This window comes from Nomascus leucogenys, chromosome 1a, assembly GCF_006542625.1.
Source record: "Nomascus leucogenys isolate Asia chromosome 1a, Asia_NLE_v1, whole genome shotgun sequence".
Classification (NCBI taxonomy): Eukaryota; Metazoa; Chordata; class Mammalia; order Primates; family Hylobatidae; genus Nomascus; species Nomascus leucogenys.
Window position 1 is genome coordinate 64,143,848 of NC_044381.1, and position 14,880 is coordinate 64,158,727.

Here is a 14,880-nt window from a genome sequence, read left to right on the forward strand (position 1 = left end):
TGTGGTAGAAAAATATTCAGTCCCGTAGCAAAGAAGTACAAATTTTAAAAAAGACTTCAATTTATATCTACCAAATTTTGGTTTTGTTTTTACTGATAATATCAAATGAATAATGGATATAATGAAATAGGCACCCTTTCTCATTACCGGGAGGAGTGTAAGTTAGAATAAGCAAGTTAGCCATTTGTATCAAGAGTCTTGCATTCTTGAATAGCAGTACCACTTCTAGTAACTTCCCTAATGGGAAAACCTGGAAAATAAAAAGCTTTATGCACAAGGATGTTCACTAATAATTTCTTATATCAATGAAACTTGGAAACTACTTAAATGTCAAGCTTCTCAGAAGGTTATTAGATAAATTATTAAATATTAAATAACCATTAAGGTGATGTTTACAGAGAAATTTCTAAAATAATGTGATTAAATGCGCTAAATAATGAAAGCAAGATGCAAAATAGTTTACAGAATATGATCACATATTTTTAAAAATGGAGACATGGCAAAAAATGAATTTTTAAAATGTTAAAAATGTTACACGCAAACAGTAGTTGCTTTGAGTGAAGGAGCTATGAGTAATTTTGTTCTTTTAATTATTTTATATTTACCAAAATTTCTGTAAGGAGAATTGTTAATCTTTTGTATGATTATATAGTGTGACTCATTAACAATTGCTACTAAGTCTACAGCAGCAGAGAAATCTCATGCTAATGATAGAGTTCAGGTTTCTGATTTTAATAAAGGTACTCTAGATGAGTTTTTAAGCCAAGGGTGGTAATGATCTCAATTCCATCTGACACTAGCAGCCATAGAGAGGATAGGTACATGGAAAAAAAGCTGATGGGCCACAAACTCTCTTGCTGTATGTTTCAATGCCACAAGAAATCCAGTGCTTAACTGGGCCTGAGAGAGAAAAAAAACTTTTAGGAAAAATATAATTCTACTAAAATTTCTGAATGGTCATTTTTTAAACGCTTTAAACAATTTTAAATGACTTTTTTCTGAGTACAAGAATAATAAATGCTTATTATAAAAGTTTCAACTGTTGTAGGTATTTATGATGGAGAATGTGCTACTATTACAGTTTGCTATATATTACTCCAAACTTTTTGGATGAATATTTAATATTTTTAAGATAACAATGGGATCAATCTAAGCATACTGTTTTGTAACTTGAGTTTTCAGTTAACAGTGTATTGTAGATGTCCCAGCGCCATGGCTCACACCTGTAATCTACTTTGGGAGGCCTAGGCAGGCGGATCACCTGAGGTCAGGAGTTTGAGACCAGTCTGGCCAACATGGTGACACCCCATCTACTAAAAACACAAAAATTAGCCAGACATGGTGGTGCACACCTGTAGTCCCAGCTACTCAGAAGGCTGAGGCAGGAGAATCGCTTGAGTTTGGGAGGCAGAGGTTGCAGTGAGCTGAGATCACGCCACTGCATTCCAGCCTGGGCAACAGAGTGAGACTCCATCTCAAAAACAAACAAACAAAAACACCCAAAAACAAACAAAAAACAGTATATTGTAGACAATTTCCCTTGTATGAACACATGGGCTCCTCACATTTGTTTTAATGTTTTATAATATTCCTTTTTTGGTATACTAAAATTTATTTAATCAATTGGTGAGTGATAATCATTTTGGTTAGCAATTCCTCATTATTATCAACAATGCTACATTGAATATATACATATGTCTTTGTGCATTTGCATAACAAAAAGTCTAAAATGTTTGGCCAGGTGCGGTGGCTCACACCTGTAATCCCAGCACTTTGGGAGGCTGAGGCAGGTGGATCATGAGGTCAGGAGATCGAGACCATCCTGGCTAACATGGTGAAACCCTGTCTCTACTAAAAATACAAAAAATTAGCCGGGCATGGTGGCGGGCGCCTGTAGTCCCAGCTACTTGGGAGGCTGACGCAGGAGAATCGCTTGAACCCAGGAGGTGGAGGTTGCAGTGAGCCGAGATTGTACCACTGCACTCCAGCCTGGGTGACAGAGCAAGACTCTGTCTCAAAAAAAGAGAAAAAACAAAAAGTCTAAAATGTTTGAATATTTTACAATAAACACATATAACTCAAATATTTCTGTATGATAAATTCCTAGAAATGGAACTTCTGGGAAAAAGCTTATTGCTAAGCAGACATTTACAATGTTGTTACACTCACTACTCTGTAATAAGAATGCCTGTGTCCTCACATCATCAGCAATTTGGTATATTATCACATTTTGTTTTGTCTTGTTAAGGCCAATCTAAGAAGTGAAATATATTGCCCTGGTTTTCTATTGTAGTTCTATAATTATTAGAACTGTTTGAATCTTTTCCTAGGTCTGTTGGTGATTTGTTTTTCTTCTAGGAATTGGCCATTGTCCCTTGTCTGTATTTCTACTTGATTATCTTTTTTTTTTAGTTTGTAAAAACTCTTTTTAGACAAGGGAATGTAGCCTTTAATTATGTGTTATATGCACAATTTTATAAGGTTTCTTCTTTTGACTCTTTTTATTTCTATTTTTGTATAGAAATTTTTTAATTTGAATGTAGTTATATTTATCAATTTTTTTTCTAATTCTGGGTTCATATCATGCTTAGAAAGGCCTTCTCTGCTTCAAGATTATAAATAATATTCATTATTAATGTTTTCTTCAAGTATTTTTATGATTTCATTATTTTACATTTCTACTGTTGAAGCATTTGGAACTTATTTGATGGTAAGGGGTGAAATGGAGATTCAGCTAACTTTTTCACAAATGGCTAGTCCAGTAGGCCTAATACCACTTATTAAATAATCCATCTTTTCTACACTGATTTAAATGCCACATTTATGATATACTAAATTCTCCTGTATACCTGGTATATCACTAGAATCTATTTACCTCTGCTCCTGAGCCAGGAAATGGCAACTTTTTTTTTTTTTTTTTTAGTAAATGTACTCTCAGTAGAGAAACCAAATAATATTGTTCTGAGTTGAACATCCCTAGACTATATAGAAACTTCATGTATTAGGCTGTTTTTGCATTGCTATAAATACCTGAGACCGGGTAATTTATAAGAAAAGATGTTTAATTGACTCATAGTTCTACAGGCTGTACAGGATGCATGGTGCCAGCATCTGCTTCTAGGGTAACATCAGGAAGCTTTTACTCATGGCAGAAGGTAAAGACAAGAGAGAGAATGAGAGGGGAGGTGCTACACTTACAACAACCAGATCTCGTGAGAACTCGCCATCACGAGGACAGCACCAAGCCATGAGGCATCTGCCCCCATGACCCAACACCTCACACCAGGCTCCACCTCCAACACTGGGGATTACGTTTCAACACGAGATTTGGGCAGGGACAAATATCCAAACTATATCACTTCCCTTTTTCTAATTTATCTTTCAAGATGAATCATCAGTCTTTGGAAATTTGGTTCACATGGCCAAAAGTCAAATTTGGTATCATGCCCAACCCACTATGAGCATTACCCACAGCTTCTTACCCAGACTTTGCTTGTCAAAGAAGGATTAATAATGTTCATCTCTCAATATCTCTAGCCAGTAAGTTCACTGTGACAAAATAATAGAACCATAAATTGAAAGGCTTATCCATAATAAAGATTGGTGACATCAGTTTCAGCTATGGAACTTTTCCTCTCAAAGATGCTCTGAGCATGAATGAATGTTTAGATTCATATGTAGAAATGAGTAACTAAGAATCTCCTTTTCCAGCTAATTCATCTAACCACATATAGATTTACATTGAAAACACTGAAAAGAGACGTAGTATTTTAGCTTAAGGGAACATACTGAATGAGTAGAGCTCACATAGAATCAATAACATGGAGATTTGCCACAGTCTACTTTTTGCCACTGTGTGTGTATGTGCGTGTGTGTGTGCATGTGTGTGTATTAGACTTCTTTCTTCAGTGACCATTGCATGAAGAAAAGAAGCGACCCTGCGGCCACAATCTCAGTACCTCAGATGAAATGCCATAGTGTGCTTCTAGATTCCATTTTGTAGGTTTATTGCAGTGACTCATTCCTCCTGTGTAATACGTAGACCCAGGGTCGACTTACCTATTAGACAGAGTAGGTACATTGCCTAGGCACAATACTTGCAGGGGCCCACAAAAATGTTTTAATTTCTTTAAAATCAGAAGCAAAAAGAAAATGAACTTCTAGGTCAGATAAACTGTTTTATTATAGACTATTAATATATTCATCTTTATACCAACCCACTTATAAAATATAATCTTTAATATTTGCTTGTGGAGCAAGGGGCCCACAGAAGTCATAACACACCCTTGCCTGTCCCTCAAAAAATTTCTTGCAAAAGGAACACTGTAATTTTGGTAACTCCATCATCTCTCTTTCCCTCCTGGAAATTTACAATTAAAGTCTCCTAGAAGCCCTGCAATTTAAAAACAAAAACCAAAACCTGTACAATTTAGCTTACTCCAGAGTTCTCCAGATGTATTTGATCCTGAAACCTTTTTTTTCCCATGATAACTACTGCCTTCCCCCAGAACTAGTGATCCATGGAAGACCTTGGGAAAAACATCACTTCCTATTATATTAAGATTCAAAATTGATCAAGAGAAACTACAGCTGAAATCTCTCAATCTCCCCACCGCCCCCCCCCCTTTTTTTTTTAGCAAAGTATAAAGAAGCCTAAGGGATTATTCTTTGTTCTATGCAAATAGAATTAAAATGCATGCCTGGTGCTCTTTGAGAAGCATGCTACTAATACAGCCCTAACTATCCACTTGGCAAAAGAATTTTATTGTTGCAAAAGTTTCAGATGTATGCTACACAGCTCACTGAGACCCATTTAAATTCTGTTTTCTTGATTAAGTTTGCAGCGGTGTGAGGATGAAAATAATTCCCAAATGGCAAGGAAGGGTGAAAAGCTGCTTTCCGGAATCCCACAACATGTTATTCCTTAACCTACCATACCTTATTAAGAGTGACTTAAAATCTGTCCACACTCAAAAGGTTTCTCCAGTAACAGATTTCTTGGTTCCATCTCAGTTCCTGCAGTTCCCATAACCACAGCCTATTCAATTTAGCAGTGCTCGGCTGTGTCAATGTTGAAATTAAAATGTGCTCTCAAAATTCAATCCATAGCAAAACTGACCTAACTTAGAAGCATCTCCACAGTCAGATTTAATAAAAAGATATGAGTTTGAAGTAGAAGGCAGAAGAAGGATGAGTTTCTCTGAGGAATAAAATAAAAGTAGAAAATGTGGATTTTTTTTAACAGTTTATACTGACTAATGTCCCTTTTTAAAAGTCAGTTTTCTGTTTGATAGAAAATGTCAAAGACCCTAAGTCATTTCTTTTGAACTTTCAGAAGTTTTATCCATTTAGGAAGATGATCTCTATTCTTTTTTTGGAAGCAGACACATTTGTCTGCCCATAGTGTTTTCAAATACATCAATTTCTCACCTGGGAGAAACTCACAAGCCTTCTGGTTAAATGGAAACTATCAAATCTAGGTGATCATAATATTTTTTACAATTAGGAAACAAAATTCCTTTTGAGGAAGAAAACCTGCTCATTTAACTACAGGCTTGACTTCTAGAAGATTGAGAATTGATGTAATTTCCTCAAACACATGTATTTAGAAAAGCAAACAAATAACACAAAAACACCATTTAGCCAGGCCCTCATTTGTGAGTCTTTTATCCCAGTCAATAAACTTCACTGGAGTTATTTGAGTAGAGGTCTGTCTGATTTTTCTTAAAGTAGACAAGTTCTTGAGGATAGAGCTTGTGATATTTGGCTTGAACTTTCAAATGCCTACTACAGTAGCTAGCACATATTAGATTAGTAAGGTTTGGGGAATGAAGATCTAAATATTTGGTGGCTTTTAAAAATAGTATTACCTACTGGAAACGTTAAATATAGTCATGACTGTTCACTATATTGTTATTGCTCATCCTGAATGCTGATATTGTGCAAGCATATGGAAAAAAATTCTCAAGAAGTAGTGCTTTAATGAAATAGAATTTCACAGGATATCACTTATAGTGTGTGTGTGTGTGTGTGTGTGTGTGTGTGTGTTGAGAGAGAGGAAAGAGAGGGAAAAGTTTCCTTGTCTGACAGAAGGGTTAAAGATCTGATAAAATTGCTGACACTGATTTTATATACTCTTAAAGTCTTACCAGGCTCCTTATTTTTGAGTCAGTGGACACATCTATAACTTTTTTCAGACACTACTGAACACTAATAAAAAATAGCAGCAAATGAAAAGGAAATTGTTTTAATGGCAAATTATTTAGATAATCTTCCTGAACACTCTAACTGGAATAATTGGAAAGATAGCTAGTAAGTACAGACTGTCCCAAACATACCATAGTTCAACTTATGACTTTTTGACTTTACAATGGTGGGAAAGCTATAGGCATTCAGTAGAAACTGTAACCCCATCAAGGAGTGTCTGTATATCAGTCAGCCAACAAATATTTGATGAGGTCTTCCTGGGTACTCTGTAATATGCTACGTATTTAGTGGAGGAAATACCAAGAGAATGTAGTTGACATTTGCTCACTGATCTTTCAGGGTTCATAAACAACTTGGAGAGGTGATACCAACATACATGGAACAAAATACCTAACAGAAAACAGGAATAGAGCAGTGATTTTAAATCATGTGTCCATATGTCAGTGCCATTCTAGAAACAGCACCAAGGTGGACTCCTGCCAAAAATGAATAATGGTAACATATATATACATATCCACATGCATGTATATATAATTTTTGTCTACGAACTGGTAAGAGAAAATATCTATTGGAATTTTCTCAATTTTATATTCTTATTCTAGGCATCTTCCTTCAGTCATTGGTATTTACTCCACTTGATTTACTAATAAGATGGCAAAAAGATATAAATCTGTAGCAAACACATATTAAAAGAAAAAATTCTGAAATTGCTGAGTACTTAATTTCACAGCTTCTTATTTTCAAGGAAATATACTTCTAATTGTAATGGCATATTTTATATAGAAACACATAGTCATAATTTCTTCTGGTAAAATTGTGCCTGGTTTGTAGGATGAATTAAATATGTCAATATTTTATAGTGTTCCTACCAGATGACCATCATATTCAAGTACTTTACTGTCAAAATAAATTTGGAAACAACCAAGTATATAAGCAAGTGTTAAACAGAATGAGCAACCGATTTAATCATTTTTAAAATCTATTTCTATCCTGACATTCCACAAAGTCTGTGAGGCTCCTAGTGCTACAAACAAATGCTCAGAAGATACAGTATTTCAATGAGAGTAAATTAGTCTAAAAACATTTTCTTAAAGCATGCGGTGTTTAAAATAAGCCTTGAAGGATAAATCAAATTTGGAAAAAATGCTTTAGAAATGCAAAGTGACACAATAGTTATTTTTATGGCATCTGGTGGTAAGGGGTATTAATGTTTACAGCCACATTCTTAGTACTATTGTTTTTCAAATTAAGGTCATATGTACATTGGTTTAAAAATAAACGTAAGCTACCAAAACATAGAAAGAAGAAAATAACCCTATTACTTGAGTGAGCTACCATTCACATTTTGATGTATTCTTTTCTGGGCATTTTTTAAAGTTATGGCCATCCATCTACACAATTTTTTATCTAGGCTTTTTCAGTTACGATGTGAAATTAATTTTTTCCATGTTATTAAAAAAAATCTGGCCAGGTGCAGTGACTCACGCCTGTATTCCCAGCACTTTGGGAGGACGAGGCGGACATATCATGAGGTCAGGAGGTCGAGACCAGCCTGACCAACATGGTGAAACCCCATCTCTACTAAAAATACAAAAATTAGCAGGGCATGGTGGTGCGTGCCTGTAATCCCAGCTACTCAGGAGGCTGAGGTAGGAGAATCGCTTGAACCCGGGAGGCGGAGGTTGCAGTGAGCCAAGATGGGGCCACTGCATTCCAGCCTGGGTGACAGAGTAAGACTCTGTCTCAAAAAAAAAAAAATCTGTGCATATGGTTACCTTTAAAGGCTGCATAGTATTCCACTGCACAGTCATACTGATCTATATACCAGTTTCCTTATTGTGGTACATTTACATTGAAGTTTATAGTTTTTCACTATTATAAGCCTGAGATGAACAGGGAAGGTGATGTTTTTGTTTCCCTCTTTCCATTTCACCCTTTTTGTAGTCACCAGACCTTGCTCTATCCTCAATCAGCCATGTGGTTTGGGGAGGATTGACCCAGCTCCAGGACTGGGATCTGATTGGTTTAAGTTAGTCAGTGTAACCCAAGCCCCTGGCCATAGAGTATGGTTCAGAGAATGGGATTACAACCATTTTTAAAAGTCAATATGTTCCCATGACATTATTTACTTCATTTTCAGAGGTAGAATTACCATATGGGGCACCAGAATGTCTTCCAATGTATCAGGTAAACACATAGTACAAAATTCTGGTTGGACTCATTAAAGGGCACAGTGGGAGAAAGAGAGAAGGAGCCTGGCCTTGTTTGGAGAATAAAAAAGAAAAGAAGGGCATTATTTCTCTGGACAGATTTTATGCCCAGAGAAAAAGCTGGTGAAATAAGAATCTGCATATACAAGCAAATTTATTGAAGTTTATGATACATACATCTCATAATTGTGTATTTCTTTCATACACTTTGAATCCTGTGACAAAAAAGACTATACAATATGTTAGAAATTATGCTGGATTACTAAATATTAGCAGAACTGAAATCCTCAAGAGAAACCAGATTACCGAAGGTTATTCTATGCTTGTCTTACATACAACCTCAGCTCATAAGCTCAAGGACTGATACAGAAAGAGGGTAATCACTAAAGAACTTGAAATCAAGGAAAAGTATCAACTTATATCAGAAGAAGGATGTCCAATTTAAGCTATCCAGAACCATATCAAAAGCTGGAAGATATGGTCAGACTCTTGTGGAGTTTGAATGGATGTAGTGAATCATGCAATCTTCAAGTCTTTGTTGACAAAAATAACCCTAAATGAATAAAAGTTTTTGAATCTCTGTCCTTTTACCAAGTGACAAATAGTGCTTGTGACAGTAAGATATACAGACACTCTTTGACTTATGGTGGGGTTACATAAGTCAAAAATGCATTTAAGGCCGGGCACAGTGGCTCATGCCCATAATCCCAGCATTTTGGGAGGCCAGGGCAGGTGGATCACTTGAAGTCAGGAGTTTGAGACCAGCCTGGCCAATATGGTGAAACCCTGTCTCTACTAAAAATACAAAAATTAGCTGGGCGTGGTGGCGGGCGCCTATAGTCCCAGCTACTAGGGAGGCTGAGGCAGGAGAATCGCTTGAACCCGGAAGGCAGAGGTTGCAGTGACCCATGAACTGCACCACTGTACTCCAGCCTGGGCAACAGAGTGAGACACTGACAAAAAAAAAAAAAATTAATAACCTGATAAGCCCAAAAGTAAGGTCAAAAACTTCTAAGTCGAACCATCATAAGACAGGAACCGTCTGTATTTGTAGGTATAGTGTAGGCTGATGGAGTTTGGGACCTCAGAGATTAAACTAAAGGAGATTATGAGCCATTGGGAGACATACTTAAGTTTGTCAATAATGTGAGGTTTTAAACTGGCATGCACAGAGACTTTAGGTGCACATGCAGTGGTGGTTAAGGCTTTACTTTAAACCCAAGTCACTTGGCACAGTGTCTATACTATTGTTACCTGCTTCAATGGTTGGCAGGTTGGCAGGTTGCCAGTGTTTTATTTTATTTTTAGTGACATGGTCTTGCTCTATCACCCAGGCAGAAGTACTGTGGCACCATTATAGCTTACTGCAGTCTCAACCTCCTGGATTAAAGCAATCCTCCCATCTCAGCCTCCCAAGTAGCTAGGACTACAGGAATTCACCACCATGCCCACTAATTTTTTTTTTTTGAGAGACGGGGGTCTTACTATGTTGCCCAAGCTGGTCTTCAACTCCTAACCTCCAGCAATCCTCCCACCTTGGCCTCCCAAAGTGCTGGGATTACAGGCATGAGCCACCATGCCTGGCTGCCAGTATTTTATATACTGCTTCCTGAAACACCTGAATGCAGTTTCGATCCTGTTAACAGGAGAAAGTGGATTGGAGTGGTGGGTTGGAGTGCCTTATAAGAGATCTACTAAAATGAAAAACATCAATAAAGCAGGCACAGGAAATATAGATAGAATAGAACAAGACCAAAGGAGGGATTAAGACATGGATCTACATGCCATATGGATCCACTCATTTCCTACAATGATCTGAAAATTTGGCTTTGAGTTTCCTGCCAGCCAAGGCACGGAGTAACAAGAGCACTTAAGACAATGATTCATGCTATCCAGAAGAAATAGGAATATGTGTTTTTCATGGGGGTGGGGGAGGGAGGGAAATTTCCACATATGAACATTTCGTAAGTAATTAGTTTTGGAGGTCTCTAAGCTACCATTATAACTAACTATTACCTTTCTTTATATGGCAGTGAATACTTTGCAGAGAAATTTCACATACTTTCTTTACACAAAAATCCTGCGAGGTAAGATTCGAGGATATTATTATTATTATTATTATTATTTTTTTTTTTTTTTTTTGAGACAGAGTCTCGCTGTGTCGCCCAGGCTGGAGTGCAGTGGCGCAATCTCGGCTCACTGCAAGCTCCGCCTCCCGGGTTCACGCCATTCTCCTGCCTCAGCCTCTCAGAGTAGCTGGGACTACAGGCGCCCGCCACCACGCCCGGCTAATTTTTTGTATTTTTAGTAGAGACGGGGTTTCACCATGGTCTCGATCTGCTGACCTCGTGATCCGCCCGCCGCAGCCTCCCAAAGTGCTGGGATTACAAGCGTGAGCCACCGCGCCGGGCCGATTCGAGGAAATTATTAAAGAAATAATGTAACCCTTATTCATGCATCTAAGAACCTAGTCTAACTGGAAAGGCAACACAAAAAGTAGAAAATAAGCAGAAAGATCTCTGAGATAGCAAACCAAATGGCAATAAGTGTATGCACAGAAAAGAGCCTCTCACTCAGAACCTACATTCTCTTATTTAACCTGAAATTCTAACAAGGTTGATTTCCTTCCTAAAACCGCAGTAGATTAAAAGTAACAAAACAGAAACTATCACAGAGAAGTACTCTGAAAGCCTCCTAGATGGGTACACAGGAAAGCAGAGACAAGAACTAAAAAACAATCAAAAGAGCAGTTAGTGCAAGAACAGAAAACCCTAAACACTCACGAAGTAGGATAAGCTCAGACTCCCTCCGCCCTGGATCCTGACCCTCCACGAATCAGTTCCTCACAAGCCACCTCAGCCATCTTTCAGGAACCGAAACGTGATCCTGCTTGCCTGCTCCCAACTCTTGGCAACTCTGCATTGACTTTCCAGGCTCATAAGACAAAATCATTATTTAAAAACGGTCCACAAGGTCTGCCTGCCTCTCCAGCCTCAACTCACTTCGGCCCCACCTGCTTGGGCCTTTTCACATTTCCTTCCCTTTACCTGGAAGTGTCTCAATGCTGCCTCTCGTGGGGGATCTGAAATGTCATTTCCTGAGAAAGCCTTACCTAGTGCTGGAGTCCACATTAGGTTTTCCCGTGCACCTTAGCGCCTTTGCAGTTGAGAATTTATCACAGTTGCACTTAGTCTGATTGTTTTGTTTGTTTGTTTGTTGAGACACTAAGGCTGGAGTGTAGTAGCGCGCTCTCGGCTCACTGCAACCTCCGCCTCCCGGTTCAAGCGATTCTCGTGCCTCAGCTTCCCGAGTAGCTAGGATTACAGGCGTGCACCACCATGCCCGGCTAATTTTTGTATTTTTAGTAGAGACAGGGTTTCGCCATGTTGACTAGGCTAATCTCAAACTTTTGGCCGAAAGTGATCTGCCAAACTCGGCCTCCCAAAGTGCTGGGATTACAGGCGTGAGCCACCGCGCCTGGCCAGTCTGATAGTTGAATACCTATTTCCTTCAGCGTACTGTGAGCTCTGGTGGAAAAGGACCATATCTGGCTCGTACATAGGCCAAATAAGTATTCACTGGAAAAAATATAAGTAATGTCACAGGACAAGCAGACATCTTCCTAGTATATAATTTTAAATTTTACTAAAATCTTTTTGAGAAGGTAGCTATTGGTTTATTAAAGCAAAAAAAAATTACAAAGTACAGTGCAAAATTCTTATAAATTTTAAAGCTAAAACGACTTTCAGAATGCTTTAGGTTACACCCCCAGACTTTTCTGGAGACGTTGTGCTTAAAATAATATGGAAACACGGTGTGGTAAAAGATGCATTTCCCAAGGGATCTGGATAACCAGCGCTTATCTTCATTTTACTGGAGGAGAATATATGTGTGGAGAGGGCTTTGCAAACTACAAGGCTTTGTGCATTATAACATTATTATGGAAAAATCTGTGTTTCTAAGAGGGGGAATGATTTAGCTATTGCATTGCCAATTACAGGTGGGGCTGGCGCCAGAGCCCAGGCCTCCCGGGGCTTGTCTAGCCCACAGCTTTTCATTAATGCACAGCACTTGCCACCTGGTCCCTGCTGCAAAGGGTAGCCTCTCGAGTTAGGAGCCATATCTAGGGCGGATGGCCTGTACTAGGCTCAAAGACACTCTAAGTTCCGATCAACCAGAACTGAGGAGCGGGTAGGAAAACCAAGCCGAGCCTTGCCCGGCTTCACAATACGCAAGGTCTCCGCTGTCCCCAGCGGGACTCGGCAGTTCCCCTGGAGGACTGCAGCCCGGCCCGCTTCGCTCAGGCCCAAGCCTGCGCGGCTCTCCCCCTGGCGGGGAACTCGCAGGACTGCGACGCATTCCGGAGACGCCGTCAGTCTCCGGATTTGAAGCGCAGGCGGTATCTAAGGGGCCTGAGAAGCGGGAAAGCTCGGGAGTCACTCAGGAGAGAACACCCTGCAGGAGTCGACGCGGCTGCCTGGCTTCGTGGTCCTGCAGCGTAGCCCGTTGCTTCACGCAGAGGTTGGCCACAGCTGCTGGCTAGGAAACTGGGGACCCCTTGGGTTGCCACCGAGGAGGGTGGAGGTCCCCGTCAGTCCCCTCAGGGATGCAGCCGCATTTTCCCCTCCTTGAGTCCGGCCGGGAGCCAGAGGATAGGGCTGTGGAACACAGGCAGGGCGGGCCCTTCGGAACCCGGACGCGAGGGAAGGCGAGAGGCGCGGGTGTGCAGCACGCCCACCGGCGCCGGGGCAGGGGCAGGGAAGCTGCGGCCGGCGGCCCACGGAGGACACCGGCGGTGCCGCCGCCTCTGGCTCGCGGGCCGCGCGCGCACGCGAGTGGGCGTGGGAGGCAGGGGCGCTACTAGCAGGCGGCGTGCGCGCGCGCGCTCCCCCGCGCCCTCCCTCGCAGGCCCGCCCGGCCCCGGCGCGCGTCACGAGGGGCGAGCGAGCTAGCTGGAGGGCGGGAGGGAGGGTGGGGAAAGGGGGTGGGGCCGCGAGATCGGAGGGGTCCGAGCAGCGGCTGCGGAGCCGGAGCTGGGCGAGGGCGGCTGTGGTCCCGGCGGCGGCGGCGGCGGCGGCGGCGGCGGAGACTGCGGCGGGAGAAGATGGTGGCGCTGGAGGCAGCAGCGGCTGGAGCGGAGCTTTATTCCCAGGCTTGGCACCAGCGCTGTCACTAGCGCCGCCTGCTCCCGCGGGCCCGCGGACCCAGCTGTCAGGCAAGGTACCACAGTCAGGGAGGGGTGGGTGAGAAGGGGTGCCCGGCGCTGATGCGGCCCCCGATGGAGCCCGGGTCCTCGCCAAAGGGCGCCCCCGGATGCGAGAGGGGCTGCCTGGAACAATAGTGCGGAGAAGCGGGGGCAGCAGGCGACATCCAGGGGGTAGTGCCTGGAACCATCAGCTAGCGAGGTGGGGGGAAGGCGGCGTTGCGGGCGAGACGCCTGGGGTCCGGTGCCCGCTGAGATGCGGGGCTTCGGGCGCAGCAGGCGGGCCTGATGACAGTCATGGCAGGAGTGAGTGTGTGAGAGTGTGTGTGTGTAAAAGGTACAGCAGCGGGGATGGGGTGGCGGACGGAGGTGTTGGGGGGTGACATTTACAGGAATCCCCACTAGGACCCCTCATCTCTCGGCTGACTCTCCTGGAGAAAGAATGTGATGATAGAAACGGTGAGGTGGGCAGGATGCACTTGGTGTGTGAAGTGTGGAAGGAGGCAGTGGGGTAGGGGCGGGTTTGTAAAATCCTGTATATGTGTGTGTACGCGGGTGGTTGCATCCACGTTCCCCAAACTGTGCCCCAGACCCAGAGATCTGCCGCTGCCCTGACTTGATGTCACCAGCTAAGACTGTGGGACAGTGTTTGTTATTTTGACCCTGCAACTCTGAGCACAGTCTCTGTTCTGCTCCTGCGTGTGGATGGCCTTCCCCTTCCTCTGGCCTCATGACATGGGGATGTGGAAGTGAGCATGTTGCTTTGAGGCACATGGCAGGGAAATAGGATAACGGTTACACATTCTGGGCTTGCTGGTGTACCCGGTTTTGAAGGGGGCTTCCATCCTGTGATACTGCTTCTCTCCTTAGCACCTGTTCCATAAGGGTCCTGTACTCCCTGACTGTGCAGTTTCTATTGTTTTTCTCTTGTCTGACCTGAAGGAGAAGGATGTTGAATGATCAGATTCCTCTTCCTGTCCCCACAACTTTCAATGCTAGCTAGACCTTCTCCTTCCACATTTAAGCACTGAAAACCTTACGGCTAGAGGATGGATGGTCTTTGTGTTGGTTCTTTTAGAATAAACTCTGGAGGTGTATATGTATAGACAGATGCGGTGGGGCGGGGGGCAGTCTTTAAAAAAGAAGAAAAATATCACATGGAGAAATGTTTGGTGCCCACTTGGTCAGCATCACACAGCCAGGGCGTTTTCTTCAGGAAACAGGATACTTTATTTCTACTGCTGGTGACATCCACTCTCC

The 14,880-nt window shown here is 42.0% G+C and overlaps 1 protein-coding gene across 3 annotated transcripts in view; it reads left to right on the forward strand.

Moving 5' to 3' along the window:
• Positions 1–12,868: 12,868 nt before the first annotated feature.
• Positions 12,869–14,880, forward strand: part of APBA1 (amyloid beta precursor protein binding family A member 1) — a 242,142-nt gene continuing 240,130 nt past the window's right edge. For 2 of the 3 annotated variants that reach the window (XM_030810047.1, XM_030810045.1), the window contains exon 1: positions 13,382–13,637. The gene's annotated coding sequence lies outside the window, so the exon portion shown is untranslated. Of the gene's footprint in view, positions 12,939–13,381; positions 13,638–14,880 lie in introns of those variants that run through there. The other variant, XM_003267392.3, reaches the window with a different exon arrangement.